Source organism: Pinus tabuliformis, chromosome 8 (assembly GCF_031772625.1).
Source record: "Pinus tabuliformis cultivar Carrire ecotype Pingquan chromosome 8, CPIR1, whole genome shotgun sequence".
Lineage (NCBI taxonomy): Eukaryota > Viridiplantae > Streptophyta > Pinopsida > Pinales > Pinaceae > Pinus > Pinus tabuliformis.
The window spans coordinates 417,504,723-417,526,173 of record NC_142294.1 but is presented as its reverse complement, the minus strand read 5'-3'; positions in this window follow the sequence as shown (position 1 = coordinate 417,526,173).

Genomic DNA, 21,451 nt, shown 5'->3' with positions numbered 1-21,451 from the left:
AAGAGCAATTACATAGTACTTAGGAAGCCCAAAGGATTTGATTATATACCTTACCTACTTGTGGAGCTTCTTGATGGTGTCAATGCTTTGGATTCAAGACTTGTTTTACAAGTGTTGTTGAAGCCAAAGATTATGTTGCAAGTGTTGCATGGAGGCCTAATTATTCATTGATGATTGTTGTTAGGGGTTTGCTTCTTCATGGCTAGTTTATTAGCTTCATGGCTATATATTCTTGTCCTTCTTGCATGATTGTATAACCTTCATGTTCATGCTACTAGAGTCTTCTTCAAATGCAAATGATGATGTTCGGGCCCTCCTAGCCTCTTCTCTTCAATTCTTGCTAAGTAGTGGTGGTTTTGTTGGGATTTCGAAGGATGCTACAAAAAACAGAGTTTCCTATAGCAGTCACAAAGATTCCATAAAATCATTGTTTCTTGGAGCTCTTATTGTTGTGGGCACTTAATGGAGATTAAGTAAGGTGATGGTACAAGTATCCATTCATAAAAGCAGAAAGCGGAGGGATCAAATGTTGACCGTGACGAGGAGGAAAAGCAAGTGCATGAAAAAAATGCCAAATTTTGAAAGTGGTGGAAATCAAAATATCCTTGATTGGATTGATGGGGAAGGTAATTAGGAGAGTCAATATGCCTTTATTTTCCTCGAATGATGAAGAAAACTAGATTGCAATTTTTTGTTTAAACAACCTATAAATGTAGGAGGGAATTTTAGGCCATAGATGAAAGTGCCCAGATTCCCATTTTGACTTGGGGGATGGATAGATTATTAATTTAAAATGCCAATTATGCCTTTCCTAAGTCAAATTGGCAAGAAAAAGTTGTTGCAGCATTTTTCTAAAACAAGCATATAAATGTGACTATAACGAGCTTGAAATGATGGTATAGGATGGCGGGAGCAGAGTTTTGGCACGTGGGATATAGGTGGGAATAATTTTTCTGAGTTTAAAAACACCTTCCTCCCCTTCAGGAGGAAAAAAAAAAAAAAATTGGCCCTATTGTGTCTTTTTAACAAGATTGGTTGTATCTTGTAGCATTATATGACAATCATGTAGCATATTAGGATTGTGCTCTGAATGAGCTATAAATTGATGAAATGGAAGGGGGAAAGGTATGGAATCATGTTAGGAGGATGTAAAGAGGTGAATTGACCTTTCCCTGGCCCTTCTTGAGCAATTTTCACAGGAGGTAAGAAGCCCAAGGTTGATTGTTCTTGACTTTCTGCTTGCATCACTACTCATTTGTTTTTTCTTCTTTTTTGTTTTTTTCACATAGGCATGTTTCTTTCCCTTGGGAAGGTGGAGGATTACTTGCATGAAAACACATTGGTGCAGATGGAACAAAAAAATATGTCATTTTTCCAATTTTTCCTTTCTTATTTTTCATTTTTTCCTTAGGCCTACTGGCTTCCTCAATGATATTTTCAACCAGCGGGTCTGCCAAGGTGCCTCAGAGGTGGTTTTCACCTATGATCTTATTTTTTTCTCATTTTTATCTTTTTTCTAACCCATTGACCGCCTCATGGAGGTTTTTCCTCAATTAGTGAATCAATATCAGGCACCTCAAAGGAGGTCTTCACCTAAGATTTTATTTTTTCACCTTTTTTATCCTTTTCCATTTTTTATTTCTTTTTTCTATCCTACTCTACCTAGAATAAAAAAAAAACAAAACAAAACAAAAAAACAAAACAAAACAAAAAAAAAACAAAACAAAACAAAACAACGCAAAACAAAAAAACAAAACAAAAACAAAAACAAAAACAAACAAACAAAAACCAAAAACAACAAAATCAAAAACAAAACAAAACACAAAAAACAAAACAAAACAAAAACAAACAAACAAAATCTCTTTCAAGTATAGTAACACTTCTAATGGATCCATGTGCACATCAATATGGAAGATAAAATAGTGTGTAGGCTCGAAAGATATGCTTTGACATGTACCTGAATATGAGAAACCAACTTCTTTGACTGAGATGAGATGAGGAATTGTTGAATAAGCGTGTGATGTTGCAACTTAATGATCATCTAGAACCATATTTCAATATAATTGTGATGCTCTTGGTTCACTTTCACATTTGTATCACTTTATTTGTCCTCTTCTACTATGACATTCAGATCTTGTTCTTTTTGTTGATTATTTTGTTGAACACATAAATGATCTGATGATAATCATAGTAGAAATTCTTCAACCTCGGGCTCCAATGGTTGCTCTCCATCAAATGTAGTACATGATTCTTCTTGATCCTGTTTTTCTAGATGTTGTTCTTTAATGAAATTAGGACAATTTATTTTTTGCAATACCCTTCCTGATTTAAGATGAATATGATTTAGATCAAGAGAAGTTGTTTGGAAGTGTTGTACCTCAACATTGTAAGTGGGTTGAGTTACTTTATTGTTTGGGTTTGAAAATGGTTGTACATCTAGTCGAGTGGGGGTGGATCTTTGAGATGGATGTGGTTGGGGTTTTGGTTGTGGCGGAGGTGGATGGTATGGATAACATGGAGTTGGGTATGGAGGATATTAAGGAAAATATTGAGGGTATTGTGCATTTTTCCGATAAGTTACTTTCCAACTTTATTTCTAAGGTTGGTTTTGGGGTTGAGGTGGCCAAGGTTTCCAAGGAAAGGGTGTGTTCCAATTACTTTGAGATTATTGTGCGTAACCTTGAAATTGTCAATTAGGATCTTGCAACATATCGGGTTGACTAGGCTTCCATGGTATTCTTGGAGCAACATAAAAAAGTTTCTTTGGTATTTGATTTGCTCCATTGTACTCTTCGTGAAGTTCCTTCAACCTTGGTAATGTTGGGAAATATTTAGTAGCATGTGATTCTACACATATAGCACAAATTTTAACATCCTCTTTTTGCTCGTTTTGCATTCTTCACACATCTATTTCTTCACATAGATTTCTAAGAATTTTTTTTTTTAAGTTATCAAGTAAATTTCTAAGTTCAACTTGACTTTCCAATCTGGATGTTGATTTACTTACTCTTTCCCTTCCTCTTGATATGTGTTTTCATATTTCACAAATTTTCAAATGATAATTGGTATACATCACCTCTACTCATGACATCAAGGATATCAATCCACTCATCCCTAATTGTCCTAAGTAAGAGGGTTTTTAGTGTGTCAAATCCTAAATGATGTAACTTGTCACTCTTAACATTATACATAAATATTTCTATTAGATCCTCAAGGCTCTCATATTTTGTTTGAGTTATTATAAATATTTCATCTTTATATTTTTCTAGAAATATTATTTGCATATCATTCCATGATCAATTGAATTAGTCCCAAAACTCATGAACCATTTAAGAGCTCTATCCTTCAATGTTGCTGGAAATAATCTCAATTTTTGAGTGTTTGATAAGTAGCCATATGATCTGCAAAGGATTTAAAATTCAAATAGAAAGATTTCTGGATCCTCTAAGCTCATATCATGGAAGTTGGGAAGGAAAGAGGGAGGGATGTTCCTCATATGAACATTGATATTAGTATCTTGAACGGGAAATCCAAGAGGATCTTCCTCATTGTCATCATCTCCATCCATTTCTTCTACCTTCTCTGCCACCTCTTCATGTTCTACCTACAAAAGTGAATGGTGACATGGTTCTTAATACACCACATGATAAAGTGGGGGGTTGTGGTATTGAAGAAATATTTTTTTGTGTTTATAAAAAAAATTGAATGATAAGGCTAATGCAATGCAATTTTCTATTTTTGAAATGAAAGATGCCTGCATTTTTTTCAACAAAAAGTAAAATAAATGAATCAACTTGGGAAGAAAACAATGCATACTTTGACACCTCCCTGGAAACGACACCAAAAAGTGATGAACCCCAGTATTGCAACAAAAATGTTGCAACTCCCAAGGCTACCAACTTAAATTATCAACCTAGGGTTCGTACAAACTTAAGAAGTGTCGGCACTATATGTACAACATGCAATGTGTCCTTCTTCGATTGATCTGATTAAATTTCATACAAGCTTAAGAGGTTGCATCATTGCATGTGCAGTAAGTGGTGTAATTCTACCTAGTTTGGTGCAAGGGACTAAATTACTCTATGTTTGTAGAATTAAAAAACACAACTAATCCTAATTGTAGAAAAGAAAACCTACTTATTTTTGCAAAAAGGGAACCTAATTACTTTTGCAGAGAGGAAATCCTAGTTACTTTTGAAAAAAGGAAATGCTATTCTACTTTACACGATTGTAAATGCTAATCCTACTTGCATAAATGTAAACATTAGCTTATTTGCAGAGTGTAAATGGTACATCAAAAGGAAACCTAGTCTATGTAATAGAAATAACAATGTTGGAAATGGAAACCCTAGATTAAGACACATAAAACAAAACCTAATATCGCATTCAAGATAGATTTTTTCAACGGATTTCACAAGGTGCTTCATAAATTAATTGTGAAAATCATCATTATGCTCTTTAAGTCATGAATCTATCCACTAACCCTAAGTGCATAGGTGAATTGCAATGGAGAAGAGGCAAGGCTTAAGAGGTTGTTTCTCTTACTCAATCATGGTTTTATATCCTAAGAGTCATTATTGAAGGCTAAGATGCAAAAATCAAACTTCAAGGACACTTTTGGTCAAGTTTGGAGGGTTTTTACATGGTGCTACAAGATGCTACAAGATTGCTACAGGATTGCCTTGTTTTGCTAAAGGATTGAATCCGTGAGCATTTTGAAGGTAAAAAAAGTGATATAAAGTTGGGAAATGGCAATCGAGGGTAGATGAAGCTTGTATGAGACACTTTCCAAGCCTAGTAGCCTTCAGGGGCCCATCTTGCACAAGAATCAATACACATTGTGGCCTTCAATAACCTAGAAATTTACTTTTGGTGAACAGTGATTTGAAGGAGTTGTTGAGGTAGAAAGGAGTTTTTGAGGTAGAATAAGGAGTGTAAATGACAATTATGACCCTAAAAATCAAAAGTAGTACTTGCACACCACAAAAATATTATTATTTTTATACTTGAAAAGACTAAGTACCTAGTCTGTTAGCTAGCGTGTCCTTCGAGTTATCTCACCAATGACCAAGAAAATTGAATGAAAATGAGATGGGGTAAATTTTTTTATTAAGTAGGATGTACTAGGAATATAATACAAGTGTAATCACTCAAAAATTCTCTTGTTAACACGTGTTAAAAATTAGAAGAAAATTACTACTCTAGAAAACAAAAATTCAATAATTAGTGAGCTAGTCAACCTACCAAATTCCTAGTCTGATCAAGTGCAAATTATATGGGGTAATTTTTTTTATTAAATTGAATGTTTCTATGACTCAGTCCAAGTGGAAGAAACTCAAAATAACTTCATTAACACATCCTAAAATTTAGCAGAAAATTCCTACTAATTTTCGACAAGAGACTTCCAGAAATTCAAGAATTGTGAACTAGTAAACCAATCCAAGTAGCTCAATCATGGATATGAGTTTGAAAATATGTTATAATAATGAATAATTCTTGTATTTGTATAAATGACCTGAAAAACATCTTACTTCAATAATTTAACCAATCTAACCTACAACAAAAGAAGCATGAATAATAAATGCAAAAATAAAAGGTGCAAGTGAAAAAGACATTCAAAGGAAATAAAGAAATTGTACAACATGGCTCTGAGGCTCTTGGGATGGAAAAGTCCAAGGAAACTCGGAGTCCTATGAACGAAAAAAATATTTATAAGCTAAAAATGGCACCAAACTTCATTATTAGAGTTAATACAAGTACATCCCTGCGAGAAATCAAAGTAGAGCTGCTAAAACACAAGTTTTCTCTACAAGAAGACTGATAAATACATGCCCCTAGAGGAAAATTAGAATTGGTACTTATACAAATTGACGAGGAAGAATCCTCCTTGAAAGGAGGTAGCTTTTCCCTCCAAAATCCCTCAAAAAGTGGATTCGGTTCCCAACAGTAGGAATCTTCATTTAATGACAGGGAACACATTCCTAGATTTTCTCAATCAATAGAGCTCCAGAATTTCTTAATGATTTCATGATATTCAGTTCATTTATTATCCAATATTGATCCATCTTGTAATAGGGAGAAAGTCTCTATATTATCTCATTCATAATTTACTCAATATTATTTCAATATTCTACAAAAATAAACAATATTAGGCGCATAATAAGCAAGGATAAATAAAATTCATAAGGACATTAATATTATGAATTAAATCTATAATGTGCAAGTAAGGGGGTCAAGTGCATATTTTAGGTGTCTAGAAATAATGGGCCTAATAAAATATACAATTTTGGGACCCATCACATATTGTGTGCATTTACTCAGTTGTCGACTCATTTTCATGCTCAAAGACGCTAAGCTCTTATCCAGTTGTTGACCCATCCATTCCTGCATACAACTTATGGTGAATAGCGAAATTAGTGTATCTACCAAATATGGCACACAGAGCCCCAGATCTTCTGACTCGTTCATATCCATAGGTGTTAAGCATACATCCCTCATCCTTCCTGTCTCGACACCTTTTTCATTGAAATAATCCCAAAGGCCTTGGGTCACCTTTAAATGCAAGACCACCACAAAATGGCTCCTAGGTGCCTCTTTTTCTTTAATCCCCGAGGGCTTATTATACATGAATCTATCCTTCCGTGCCCCTTGTTACATGACATCCACAGGATTAGGCCTAGGTGCCAACCATTAGCCCCCGACTCCTTTTACCATGGCACTTATATCCCGAATAAAACTCAGCGCACCCTTTTGTTTCCTCCAGGATGACACTTACGAGCTTTTGTGTCCAATGGGACGCCCCCACTACGTGCACTAGCTAATCAAAGGCCCCATCAGGGTGAGTTGTATAACCGAGGTGTCACAACACTTATATCCTTTTAAAATTTCTAGGGGGGGTCAAGCCCTAGGGATGATGTGTCCTGGTGGATCTTCCCGACACATTTTCCATTGGCTGGTGCTCTGACACAACCACGTCCACCCAATACTTATTCATCCTATTGGATCCTCATGTCTAATCCTTCCAATGTATCCCTTTCGAGATGAAATCATGTTTACGTCATCAACCCTATGTGGCACCTCTTGAGTGGTGACACATGTCACCCAGATTTGGCCATTGGGCCACTTAAAAATGTTGAATCTACTTTCCATGTGTCCCCATGTACCAACGCCATGCTTATGTCACCTCAACCAATAAAATGTTGCCACGTTCTTGTAAGAGAGGAGAGAGAAAATGGTCCCAGACCTTTTGTTTTGTGGTGATTTCCTTTGTTAATTTTTCATAAGGGTCTCATCCCTTTTACACTACTGTGCTCAATGAGACCTTTGGGGTGATCTCATTAGGCTTGCGTGTCAAGTGAGCCTTCTACTAGCCAATGAAAGAGCTCTTCACCACTATTGTCAGAGTCCAATGTGTCCTGATGCCTACCACCTGACACTTTTGTTGCATGCACACTTAAAAACCTTTAGGCTCATATCATTGAGTCAGGTTGTAGGTGGGCTCCACCTACGACCAATCAAACAAGATCCCCCTTCAACACTTTCTTCCCACGTACTCCCAACACTTATGTTAGTAGCTCCGCTAACTTTGTCCGACTGCCAAACTAAAATTGCTCCAAAGTGTCCTCCAACTACTTTTGGTATTACAACTTTGACTTTGGAGGTCCATATTTTGACTATCGATAACTTTCGATCCAAGAGGCCATTTGCAGACTTCAATATACCATTGGAAATCTATTTCTGAGCACTATCCAACTGTACCATCTCCATGAGTATTTGAGTTAATCTTTTTATTCCTAAGATCCTCCAAATCCTTAGAATACCATCCATAGTCATCATATTATGGCTTCTCCATTAATCCTGCTACTATGATAATTATTTACAAGAGACACCAACAACCATGTGACTCCCCTTGAGCTTGACACCCCATGCACACCAATGTTATCTTGGTTGACATCAATGCCAACATATTGAATGCCTCCAGCTATTCAGACAAGGCCAACTTCCCAACAATCTCCCCTTTTGGAATTGATGGAAACAATCCATTCTCCCCATGAAACTAGGCATGGTTTACTCCATCATTGATCTTCCCCTTGGAATTGATAAACTTATCCCCCTTTGACATCAATGACAAAGGATGCTCCCAAAATCTACAACCTACTCTTAAATTAATCCAACATGCTAAGTAGTTGTTAATACTCTTTGTATTTGAGTCATTTGGATGGAGGAGTCACCACTCATATCTGTTGTTGGAGATACACAAAGGGTTCTCTTGATAGTGTCTTAGTGAAAATGTCTGCAAGCTTCTCTTTAGTGGCCACATATTATTAAAGTCGAACAACATTATCAGAAACTTGTTCTCTTGAGAAATGAAATTTGACAGGAATGTGCTTATTCTTTGAGTGCATGAAAGGATTCTTAGAAATGTTGATAACACTAGTTTTGTCACACATGATTGAAATTACATGAGTCAACTCTACCTTAATGTCCTTTAAGGTATGATTCATCCAGAGAATTTGTGAGTAGCAAGTGGCAGATGCAATATACTTTGCTTCAGCTGTTGAGAGATAGATGGAGTCTTGTTTCTTGTTGACCCAAGATATTAATCAATCTCTCAAAAAGAATGTCGCTCTAGAAGTGCTCTTCCTGTCATCAATATTTCCTGCCCAATCAACATCAGCATAGGACTTTAATTTAAACTCTTTGCTCCCAGCATACCATAGCCCATAGTCTGTTGTGTCTTTCAAGTATTTGAAAATCCTTTTTACAGCAATGATATGACTTTCACAAGGGCAGGCTTGAAATCTAGCCACCAAACCTACTGCTTGCATGATGTTTGGTGTAGATGTTGTGAGGTACATAAGGCTTCCAATCATCGATCTGTAGACTTAAATATTTACAAGAGGTGTCTCATCTTCTTTGCATAACTTATAGCAAGTAACCATGGGAGTGTTAATTGGCTTGCAATCTTCCAGTCTAAATTTCTTCGGTGTTTCTCGCAAGTATTTGTATTGAGAGATGAAGGTGTCATCCTTTGATTGAGAAATTTGTAGTCCTAGAAAAAATGATAGTTCTTCTATCATGAACATCTCAAATTTTGTCTGCGTACAGTTTGCAAATTGATGGCCCAGCTGCTCCAGATCGTTGCCAAAGATTATGTCATCCACATTAACTACCACAATCAATAAGTGGTCATCTTCAGACTTTATATACAAATTTTTATCTGTAGTGCCCTTCTTAAAGCCTTGTTGCTAAAGGTATTTATCCAATCTAGCATACCAGGATCTAGGGGCTTGTTTGAGCCCATATAAGGCCTTTTTTAGTTTGAAAAAAAACCTTCATTTTATGTGAGTATGAACCCTTTTGGTTGCTCAATGTATAGTTCTTCTTCCAGATCACCATTAAGAAAAGTTGACTTCACATCCATCTGATACACCTTAATGTTTTTAATACTGGCAAAAAAAAGAAATATTTTGATAGCTACAAGTCTTTCTACAGGTTCAAAGGTTTCTTCAAAATTTATCCCCTCTATTTGGGCATCCCCTTTGCAGACCAACCAAACCTTACTCCTAATTACTTGACCTTGCTCATTTAGCTTAATTTTGAAGACCCATTTGGTGCCTATGACATTTTTCTCTTTGGGTCTTGGAAAAATATTTCAAGTGTCATTCTTCTCAATTTGATCCAACTCTTCATTCATTTCCCTTACCCAAGACGTATCCTCACTCGCCTGATTGAGATTCTTGGGTTCAATTTGAGATAGCAGAGAAATATTTGCGTAGCTTGGGCTGCCAATGAATCTTCTCCTTGTTTGAACACCAAGTATTTGATCACCAATAATTTGACTTTCAAGATGTTGTTTCTGTACATAACTTGAGAGATTTTTGGGACTCGGTGTTGCACTTATTTCTTCATCTTCATCATCTACCTTTGTTTCTTCTTGGTTTGAGAATTTGGTGGTTGAACTTTCTTCTCCATCCAAGTTCATGTTTCCTTTGGAGGACTTAGATTGTGGTATTATTTCATCCACTACTATGTCAATGCAATCTTCGACTCTCTTTGTCCTTTTGTTGAAACACTTGTATCCTTTACTCTAGGATGAGTACCCAAGAAATATGCCCTCATCAGCATGAGGATCAAACTTTCCAAGATTTTTATCATTTCTTTTGATAAAGCATTTTCTCCCAAACACCTTGTAGTGTTTCACTGATGTAGGTCTCCCTTTCCATAACTCATAGGGAGTCTTATCACTATTAGGCCTGAGTTGTGTTTTGTTTGCTAGGTACATTGTTGCTTGAGTTGCTTCTCCCTAAAAGGTGTGTGGTACATCTACTTTATCCATCATAGCTATAGACCTCTCTCGAATTTTTCTTTCTTTCTCTCTACTACTCCATTATGTTATGGATTTCTAGCCACAGAATATTGCCTCATTATGCCATGTTCTTCATAATACTCTTCAAATTCTCTCGAAGTGAATTCTCCACATTTGTTTGATATTAGTTGACATTTTATCTTTATATCTTTAGATATTACTCATTCTAAACCTGAGCTTTGAATATCTTGAAATTCTTAAGAGCTTATGATTTTTCTTTCAAGAGAAATATCTATGTGGTTCTGGTAAAGTCATCAATAAATAAAATAAAATTCCTTTCTCTTATTGGGATTTTTGTCCTTGTAAGGCCACATATTTCAATGTGAATTAGTTCCATAGGATTATATTATGATAATTCCTTTGTCTTGAACTGGGTTCTTGGTTACTTATCAAATTGGCAAGATTTGCAAATTGAGTCATCAGGCCTCGATAGTCTTGGAAATCCTCTTACAGCTTCTGACTTGTTGATCTTTATTAAGTTGTCAAAATTTATATGGACAATCCTTTTATGCCAAAACCAGGTTTTATTTGTCTTGCTTAAGTAGAATTTTACTCTGGAGTCATCAAACACATATATATTATTGTGATTTATGACTACCTTTCCCACTATCTTTATATTCTCTTCCTTTCGAATCTCATAGTCTTTGGATCAAAATATCACATTATATCCATTATCACACATTTGAATCACACTAAGAAAAATTTTCTTGAGACCCTCTACATACAACACATTTTGGGCCTTAATCTTTTTATCAAGTCTAAATATGCTCATACCTTTAATTCTTTCTAAAGCAATGTTACAGAAAATCACATTGTTCCCTATGTCATTTTCTTTAAGATATGGGAATTTACTCATATCCCCAGTCATATCCTTAGAACATCCATTATCCACATATCATCTATTTTCTTGATCATGCACTGACAGAGCAAACCCACATTCCATGGTTTTTCTAGTCTTGTGTTTCTAATTATTCTTGTCTTTTGGAAAGGTTGGTTTCCAAGCATTCTTGGATTTAGAAGCATACTCAAACATGCTTCTATATTCACTCTCCTTGTGCCCAAAATTATTACATTTGAAACATTCAAAATCATCCATCAGGGGAGAGAAAGGATTTCCATTTCTCGAAGGAGAGTTTTGAGATCTAGTATTGTATCCAGAATTTTCATCTCTTTCAATTTTGACTCTTCTATAATCAATAGCTTTATGTCCAAAGATACAAAATTTATAGTAATGACCATAGATAAAATTATGGTACATGAAATTTGAAGGTTTATGAGGTTATTCATGTTGTAGGTACATTTGTTGTCTTATTGATTGATTCATTCTCCTCTGTTGTGAGTCCTTTGAGAAGTTAGAATTTTTGTTCCCGTGTTGGGTGCCTCTTTGGATAGACTTTTGTTTGCCCTCATTGATTCTTCCTTGAAGCACCTTCACATAGCTCTAGGGTCCTTCAAACACTGTGGACTTTAAGTTTATATTTTTCATAGATGAATCCTATGATCCAGAATATCCTAGCCCTGTCTTATTTTTTTGAGACCTTTGACTACTCAAAATCTGGTTTAAATTTCTACTCCCTTCACTGAACCTTTTATCCAAGTCCTTATTGGTTTCTAAGCTCTTAATATTTTTTCTCAGGGAGACAATATCAACTTCTAGACTCTGACAGTTCTCTTCCCATTCATGAATTAAATCATTAAGAAATCATTCCTTTATTTTTTCTTGTTATAGCTTGACTTTCAAGAACAAAATCTCTTCTTTGCACATTTATGGAATCGTCTCCTCCTTTACTTTGATCAGCTCTTTCTTTAAGTGTTTGTTCTCTTCTTCTATTTTTTCACATTTTTTTGTTTTTATTCTAATCGAATAGCTAAGTTGTATTTACTTCTACTGGGTTCTTCAAGTTTTTCTTTTTGATAATCAAAATCCTCATTGTTTGAGTTATACATACCTTCTTCAACTCACAACAATTGTTCATTTAGTTGCTTTTTCTTTCTTCTGGCCTTCTTTGACTCATCAAGAGCACTTATGAGTTCCCCTTCAAGGTCCACTACTCCTTCTTGTTCTTATTCAGAGGCTATAACATTTTGTTTCTTGGATTGAACTTCAAGTGCCATAAATAAATTTTCATTTGACCCATCCTCTAAGGAATTCTTGCAATTGTAATTTGGTTTCGAGCTATCCTATTTGGAGTAGAGCCCCTTCTTCTTGAAGAAATTTTTCTTTTGATATTTCTAAGCATTTCCTTTGGACTTTTGATCATTATCTTTTTCTTTTCAATTATTTGTAAGGGCACTTGGATGGAAAATGTCCAACTCTTCCATAATCAAATCATTTGAAGGGAATCATTTATTTATAATTCCTTGGCCCATGTTTTAGTTTCCTGGAAAAGTGAGCCAGATCTTGATTAGATTCACAGATAGAACACTCCTAATGATCTTTGTTCTCCTTAGCCTTCAAGGACACCTTGAAAGTTTCCTCCTTTGGTTCAGCCTTCTCTTTTCCTACTCTCATTTCATAAGTTGTGAGAGTACCAAGTAGTTGGTCTATTGTGAGACTTTTTAGATCATTCATATATTTAATGGATGAGATTTTGGCATTAAATCCCATAGGAAAATATCTTAAGACCTTTTGAACAATTACATCCTCTTTGATGGCTTCACCAAGTCCTCTAATCATGTTGGTCACTTCATCAATTCTGAGGAAATAATCTGCTATTCTTTCTTCTTCACTCATTCTTAGGCTTTCAAACCTCATTCTGAAGATTTGTAGTTTGTCATTTTTGACTTTATCATCTCCTTCATGCCACTAATTGAGATTAACCCGTACTTCCTTAGTTGACTTATAGTGCATAACCTTTACAAGTTTTGATTCACTAAGGCCAAAGAGAATGGAATTCCTGGATTTCTCATTATTTCCATACACATTTTACCATCTACATCTATGGGAGGGACATCAGGGACAACAAAATATACCAACACAAAACTCCAAATATCTACCCCTAGGTACATGAGATAGGCTTCCATTCTAACTTTCCAAAAGGCGTCGTTAGTCTCGTCAAAGACTAGTATCTTACTTGAGTAAGCATTTTGACTTTCTTATATAGACATGATTCCTTATAGATCTACCTTCCAGTGGTTAAATTGTTCCTAAAAGAACTTGACTCTGATGCCAATTGTTGGGATAAGGAATTACTTGGGGGGGGGACCGAATCAATGATTAGTGAGATTTTTAAAACTTTAAGCTCAATTATTTAATTTGTTTCACTCTTGTCGATTACTTAAATGAGCATCATCAATAAAATGTACATACAACAATGTAAACCATTCAAATGAGCACACAATCCATCAATTTGAGCAGCAGACACATATTGACACAAGTATTTTTACGTGGAAACCCAAAGGGAGAAAACCACCAATTTGTTTGTTATTATGATGTAATTTAAGCACCCACTTAATTACATCAAGTTGTTTGTGAGCACCCACTCACAAGAGACCCCAACCCCCTTAAGATAGCAAGCCACTACTTACAGGCACAAACCTCTTATGAATGTAGGCATTGGTTTGTTTTTCATACAATTTTAAAACTAAAAACAAAGGCCTATACTAATGCATATAAATACCAACCCAATCAGTTGCTCCACACACAACACTTTCCCTTCTAGTCTGCAGTCCTCCTTTGCTCTGCACACTTCACTGCTCAAGAAGCTCTGATCTCAGCCCTTAGTTTCTTTGAGTGGCAATAAGCTCTCGGCTCCCATCTCCCTTCTACTCACACACACAGACATGTAACTCCTCACTCTCTTCATGCTTCTCTCCACTCTCCAACTCATAACAAAGTAGCATTCCCCACTTTGCACAACTGCAATCCACAATTTTGTTCCTTTGTTCCACAAGGAACAATGAAGTCCCCATTGTTCTCCATACTTCCTGAAAGTGTACACCATCATGGCTACCCATGTTGTTGTTGCATCAAATTTCTTGACTTCTGCAACCACATTAAACTCTAGGAATGGGCTCCATTCACTCAACCATTGTTGCTACATTAAATCACAAAATGGGCACCTGATCATTTCTCCATGCTGAGAATTAATTCATAGTCAAAATTGTGTGCTCTAGCAAGGCTCTCCATTCTTCTTAATGGCCCACGGAGCTCAAATTACACTTCATCATGGTTCTCCTTACTATAATCAGTGTTTATGCACTTGGCCAACTTTTACATTTAATTCTTCAATATCATACAAGAAAGCTCAAACATCATTGTTCTAGAGTCAACTGCTACCTTTGTAAAACATGGTCCTTTGTATCTTAGTCTCCTACCTTCAAAAGTCACTAATGACTCCATTAAAACATTTATGCAATCGTTTTCCTTTCTATTCTTGAGCTAGCATTTCTTTGCAATCTCCATTAAACCAATGGCACCAACCTTACTATGCACATTTACTCAGTTGTTGACTCATCTCCATGCTCAAATAAACTCTTAACCAATTGTTGACCCATCCATGCCTGCATGAAACCCATGATGAATAGCCAAATTGGCATATCTGCCAAATATGACACACATAGACCCAAAGTTGTTGACTCGTTCATATCCACAGGTGTTAAGCATACAACCCTCATCCTTCCTATCTAGACACCTTTTTCATTGAAATAATCCCAAAGGCCCTGGGTCACCTTATGATCCAAATTTATGAAGGAACAAAATGAAATACAAATAAGAACATAAACCCGAAGATACATCAAAAATAGACTTCAATTCATTAATAACAAAGTGTTGAAAATTGTTTCCATGCAGAATGGAAATAAACTAGCTCAGTCAATGGTAGTTTATCTCTAAGAAGAGATGTGGTGGCTACATGTCTTTTGAACTGTGTTAAAATGAGGCTCGAAGGCCTATTTATTATTAAGAAACAATGGAAAACCCTAAACATCCAAAACCTAACCCCAGGATATGAAACACCTAAAATTTTGTAGGCCCTGTTGGGGTAAATTGGTATATCAACTTACTGGGGTTGTAACTTTGGCATACGATCTTTGTTTGACGTGTATGATACCTCGTTAAAAATATCTATCTAGGGACTACAAATTTCGACCATAAACTCCTATTGCAAGTTAATGGGTTTACACATTTTCCAAAAAAAAAACATTTAGGGCCTCAAAACGGATCCAAAAGTTAAGGACCCGAAAAAACTGCCAAAAATAGTACATTGTGCTACAATTAAGGAAACTGAAAGAAACAATGGTGGGGGTCCAAGTGAATAGGTGGGTGGCCAGCAATATCCACTTGGATCACCTTAACACATGAGACCATTGCAAAACATCTCTAAGGTGCCTCTTTACCTTTAAGCCCTGATGGATTATTTTACTTGCATATATCCTTCTGCACCCTTTGTCACATGACAGCCACAGGACCAAGTCTAGGTGTCAAACATTATCCACTGGCTCCTTTTACCGTGATGCTTGTATCCCAACCAAAACTCATTGTGCCCTTTTTTTTCCTTCAGGATAAACCTTGTGGGCTTCTATGTCCAATAGGACTTCTCCATTGTGTGCACTAGCTAATCAAAGGTCCCATCGGGATGAGTTGTCTAACCGATGTGTCTGAGCGCTTATATCCTTTTAAAATCTCTGAGGGGATCAAGCCCCATGGATGATGTGTCCTGGTGGGTTTGCCCGACACATTTTCCATTGGCTTGTGCTTTGACACAGCCACATTCATTGATGCCAAATTAACTCGCTAGATCGCCTATGCACTTTTCTAATCCTTTTGACAGAGCCCTTCCATGATGACGTAATCAACCCAATGTGGTGACACGTGTCACCCAGATTTAGCCCATCAGGGCACCCAAAAATGTAAAATCTACTTGCCACGTGTCCCCATGTACTGATGTCATGCTAATGTCACCTCGACTAATAAAATGTTGCCATGTTCCTTCAAGAGAGGAGAGAGAAAATGGTCCTAGGCCTTGTGTTTTGCGGTGATTTCCTTTATTGATTTTTCATAAGGGTCCCGACCTTGTTACACTGATGCTCTCAATGATACCTCTAGGGGTTTCTCATTGGGCTTACGTGTCAATTAGGCCTTCTGCTATCCAAATAAAGAGCTCTTTTTCATTGCTATCAAAGTCCAACGTGGCCCGGCACCTGCCACCCGGAACTTTTGTTGTATGCACACTTAAAAACCTTCAAGTTCATAATGTCAGGCCTTCTTCGTTGGGCCATGCTGTAAGTGAGCTTTGCATACGACCAATCAAATAGACTCCTGCTTCAACATTGTCTTCGCACATCCACCTGGTTCTGCCCTTAGTATATTTGTTAGCAGCTCTGTCAACTTTGTCTGGCTACCAAACTAAAATTGCTCCAAAGGGTCCTTCAACTACTTTTGGCACTGGAACTTTGACTTTGGAGGTCCATACTATGATTGTTGATAACTTTTGATCCGGGACACCATTTGCAAACTTCAATATACCATTGAAAATCTATTTCTGAGACCTATCCAACTGTTTCATCTCCAAGAGTATCTGAGTTGATCTCTTGAGACAAAATCTCCTCCAAAGCCTAGGACTCCCATCCATAGTCATCATATTATGGCTTCTCCAGTAAGCTTGCTACTATGATGATTCTCTACAAAAGACAGCAGCAACATGGGACTCCCCCTAAGCTTGACACCCCATGCACACTAATGTTGGCCCGGTTGACATCAATGCCAACATACTGAATGCCTCCAACCATTCGAACAAGGCCAACTGCCCAAAAATTCACTTAGGTACAACATTGATTTCACGGGCATCCAAGAAACAACCCATTGTTGTTATTTCATCAGCAAAAGCATAGTATGTAGCAGCAATAGGAGCAGCATGCCAGACGGTTTGGTTAACAAGATTGATCAGTTATCTTGAACCTAAAAAGGAGTCAACTCCTATTTTCTGTTACAATAATTCAGTTAGTGCACTTTCCATAAATCGTGTGTTTCATCGAAAAAGTAAACACATTGATACAAGATATCACTTCATTCGCAAGCTTGTCAAAAATGGTGATATATCTCTTCATTTTTTTGGATCTAGAGATCAACTAACAAATATCTTCATCAACCATTGGGAAGAAATGTTTTTGAGTTTCAGAGACAACACTTAGGCATTGTTAATAAATGTAATAGTTGAAATTAAGGGGGAATGTTAAAGTATAGTAATCTCCCTTGTTAACTAGAGTGAGCAATTAGTTGCATATTAACTCCAATGGGACACTTAATTATCAGTCCAAGTCATTTTTAAATAAACAACTTAGATCCATATTAACTTTGGATCTACTAAGCATCAATAAGGATCAAATCTCTTGAGGTGCAAACCTCTTTTAGAGTGAAAAGAGATTTGGTATGTCTCGTCACTAACTCTGAATCTAAGCTTATATATATGTGTGTGTGTGTGTGTGTGTGTGTGTGTGTACCGTTGGCATAAGATTGCAACGGTAAATTGACTATTTCACTTCAATTTTATTTTAATTATTAAGTTTATTTTTATTTTATTTTATTATTAAAATTTTATTTTATTTTTATTTTTATGTAATTTGACCTAGTGAAAATGTTTACATATTAGCACCGGGTAGAACATTACAACCTCTATTCCATTATGTATAGTATTTTTAAAGTTAGTTAACTCAAAATATCTCTAAAATCTCATAGTGCTATATAATTTTAAAAATTCATTTATGCATTGTAAAAACCATTTAATGATGAGAAAGACAAGCTATCCCTCAAAAAGTTTTGCATTTTTTTTTACAAGTTCAGCTGAGCTTGGAACTGGGTTACATTAAAGCATTCTGCTAAATTTCTTTCATTTTCAACTTGAAAAGTACTGACACAAGAATAGATTCGGACAAACTGAAAAAGAAGTAAACAAACTTTACAAAACATCTAATCTATACTTATGTGACTGATCTGTCGAGCAGTGGACTCTTCAGGTTTGTCGTCGGCGCCGACTTGCTTCAAGCTTGACGACCTTGTTGGAGCTGCGTTTTTCTTTTCTGTTGTTCCGTTTTTCCTGTTGTTCCTTTTCTACTGTTCTACTGTTCCTTTTTTGTTGTTCCGTTTTTCCTGCTATTCCTTTTCTGTTGTCCCTTTTTTGCTGTATTTTCTGTTGTTCCTTTTCTATTGTTCGTTTTTTTTTGTTGTTCCTTTTCTGTTGTTCTTTTAGATCGGCTATTCCTTTAGCAGTGATTATCCTGGTAGCGGAATCAATTTTCTCATCCAAGAGGCGCTGATGCGTTCTGATTTGCTCAAATTCTTCCTGCAAGTCTCGACAGTGAAGACAATCTTTGCTACGGGCCATTTGGAGGTCCTCGGCTCTGTCCTAAAAAAACACTGAAACACTGCTCCAGCAAGCTATAACCGATGAGACAGTCTGATATTGAAGCAAATAGGTGGTCATTGATTCTGCACGGGCAACATAGATTCAAAAAATCTGAGGAGACTACAGGGAGAAAAGGGAGGATTTCCGGCAGCATGGAACAGATAGCCTCGGGATTGCTTTTGATTTGGTCAGAGTACGCCCTGAGCAAGATGTGATTCTTTAGATATGAAAAAATTTTACAAGTCATGGGAGTCATGGAAGAAATTGGAATTTTTCCTCGTTGTTACAGAGGATATTTCCTTTTAGTCTTATACAAGCTTGGCTGGCGCGTTTATCAGCTTCCCAATTGATGGTCCAAGGGATATGGTAAAATTGGAAATCCTGAGTTTGATTGATCATGACTTGGCATCTCCTGATGGTTTGCTGTAAGAAGATGTTGGAGGCTTTTTGTTTGCTAGTCATTAAACTGATAATGATAGCAGAATCACCGAAGATCATAGCTTTCTTGATTTCAAGAATTTATAGTTGAAGAATTCCTTGATAGGGAGCTAGAGCCTCTGCTCTGTTGTTTGAAAGGATCCCTAATCCCCACTCAAAGGTGACTAAGGGCTCACCATTGGGATTATAGATAACTCCCGCTGCTCCTGGATATGATTTGGAGGCACCATCAAAGAACAAGGAGTGGGTGTTGCTAGTGCGAAGCCACTTGTTGAAGTCATCCTGCTTTAGTCGGATTTTCCAGTTGTGACTGTGATTGCTATTGAAGTTGCTGGGAGTGAGAAGAAACATTGCTAACAATTACCATTCAGGTAACAGCTATGGGAGTGAGAAGAAACAATGCTAACAATTACCATTTAGGTAACATCTAAGAAAGAAATAAAACCAGATTAGATTTAGGTAACTTTCAAATGGGTTGTGTATGGTGATCAGTCTACAATCAAATAATGTCCTAAATAATTATCATTTGAGATAAAACCAACAAATATGAACCAATTATCATTTGACATTTGATCACAGTATTTATCACACTTCAACCATCCATATCTTTTATCAAAGAGTTACAACATCAAAACAAGTAGCAAATAGATCCAACGTTGACGATTTATAGCTCATGAAAATGTAAGAAACTATACCTTGCAAAATTTTACTTTAATGCCCTTTAACTAGAGATAGAAATCCACCGTAAATTACTTGAAGGTAAATTTTGACCACTCAGAAAATTAAAAAGACAGTGATTCCAGCAAACCTGAGCACATTTGGTGGCTGACATCAGGCCTGAGAAGCAAGACGTCCATGACAAGGAGCAATGATTTACCTTACTAATGTTTGAGTGGGTTTCCAAAAAAAACAGTTGCAAGGTTAACAACAAAGGCACGAATACCTGGAGAAATAATTTCAGATAAATAGTTTAGGGTGTTCAATCTAGTGAGGCATTGATTTAATATGTTGGTGTCCTTAGAGCAGGTAGGGTACAAAACGTGTATTCTAACTAATTAAATTAAAAAAAAAAAAAATGAGTTAATAAATTTGTAGAATTTGAGTGCCAGTAAGTTTTTCAAGTCGGTCATAATTTTGCTCAAAATTATATTTATTAGTTAAACTACTCATTGTTATCCCAAAATGTTACATAATAATGGTCAATAGTATGGGAGATTTGTCTCACATTTGAGACCTTATTTCACATTTACGAAAACTTTATACTTGCCAACATTATTATTGATGAGTTGAGTTGTCTAAAAAAAATGTCTTGGTCTAACCATTATGCTTTTTTGCCCTGAAAGTTATGGAAATTCTGTTGAATTTGTTTTTCCCAGATTTCGGCCACTTTTGGTTGTCTAGGCAATTCCTCCGCCTCCGTAAACGACTCCAAAAAAAAATCAATGGAGAAATAAACCTACTCATCAACAACCTTTTCAAATCTGCAAAATGTTTATGATTTAAGCACGGCTTTGAACATTATGCAAACTAAAATCCAAAAGATTTAGATTTACTAGATTTAAATAAACAACCCAGATCTAATAATCAGCCAAAATGTTCTTGGAACAAATAAAAAGGAAAGAAGTAAAATTTAAATTTGATGAGGTTGAGGAAACTAAGAATAGTGCCATTCATTCTAATGGGCTAAGAAGTTAACCTAACACATTTTGATGTTTTGTCTTATGGAAAAGTTTTTGGATTCTAGGCAACCTTTTGGGGGTGACTAGCAAATTCTTCTAAGAATATTTTGGTGTTCCAAGATTTATATGGTGATATAAGTATGTTATTATCTTGTTAAGCGACATGGGGTATCTTATGCACTATTCTAAGGTAGGAGATAGAAAGCAAATGAAACTTTGTCAACACAATACTCTAGTATACATGTAAAAAAACTAAACACAATAATAAAAACATCGGCCTCATGAAACTCCTCCACTATAAAACTTTGCTCCTTATGTGGCTCTTTGCCAGTTTTCTCAACCAACCTTCACTTATTAGAACTAAAATCCTCTTGCTAGATCTCTAACAAAATATTACTCAAGGAAATTCTAAGCCAAAACCAATTAGACAGAAGAAATAAGACAAAAGTATCTCTTATTCTCCAAACTCTTGTTACAAATAAAATCCAAGCCTTATTTATAATGAGGGGCGCCCTTATAAAAGCATGTAGAACACCATGGGTAGATACAACACCATGTGCAAAACCAAGGGGTGCAAGAGATCATAGGTCAAAACCATGGGAAAATACTCAAATGCTTACAAC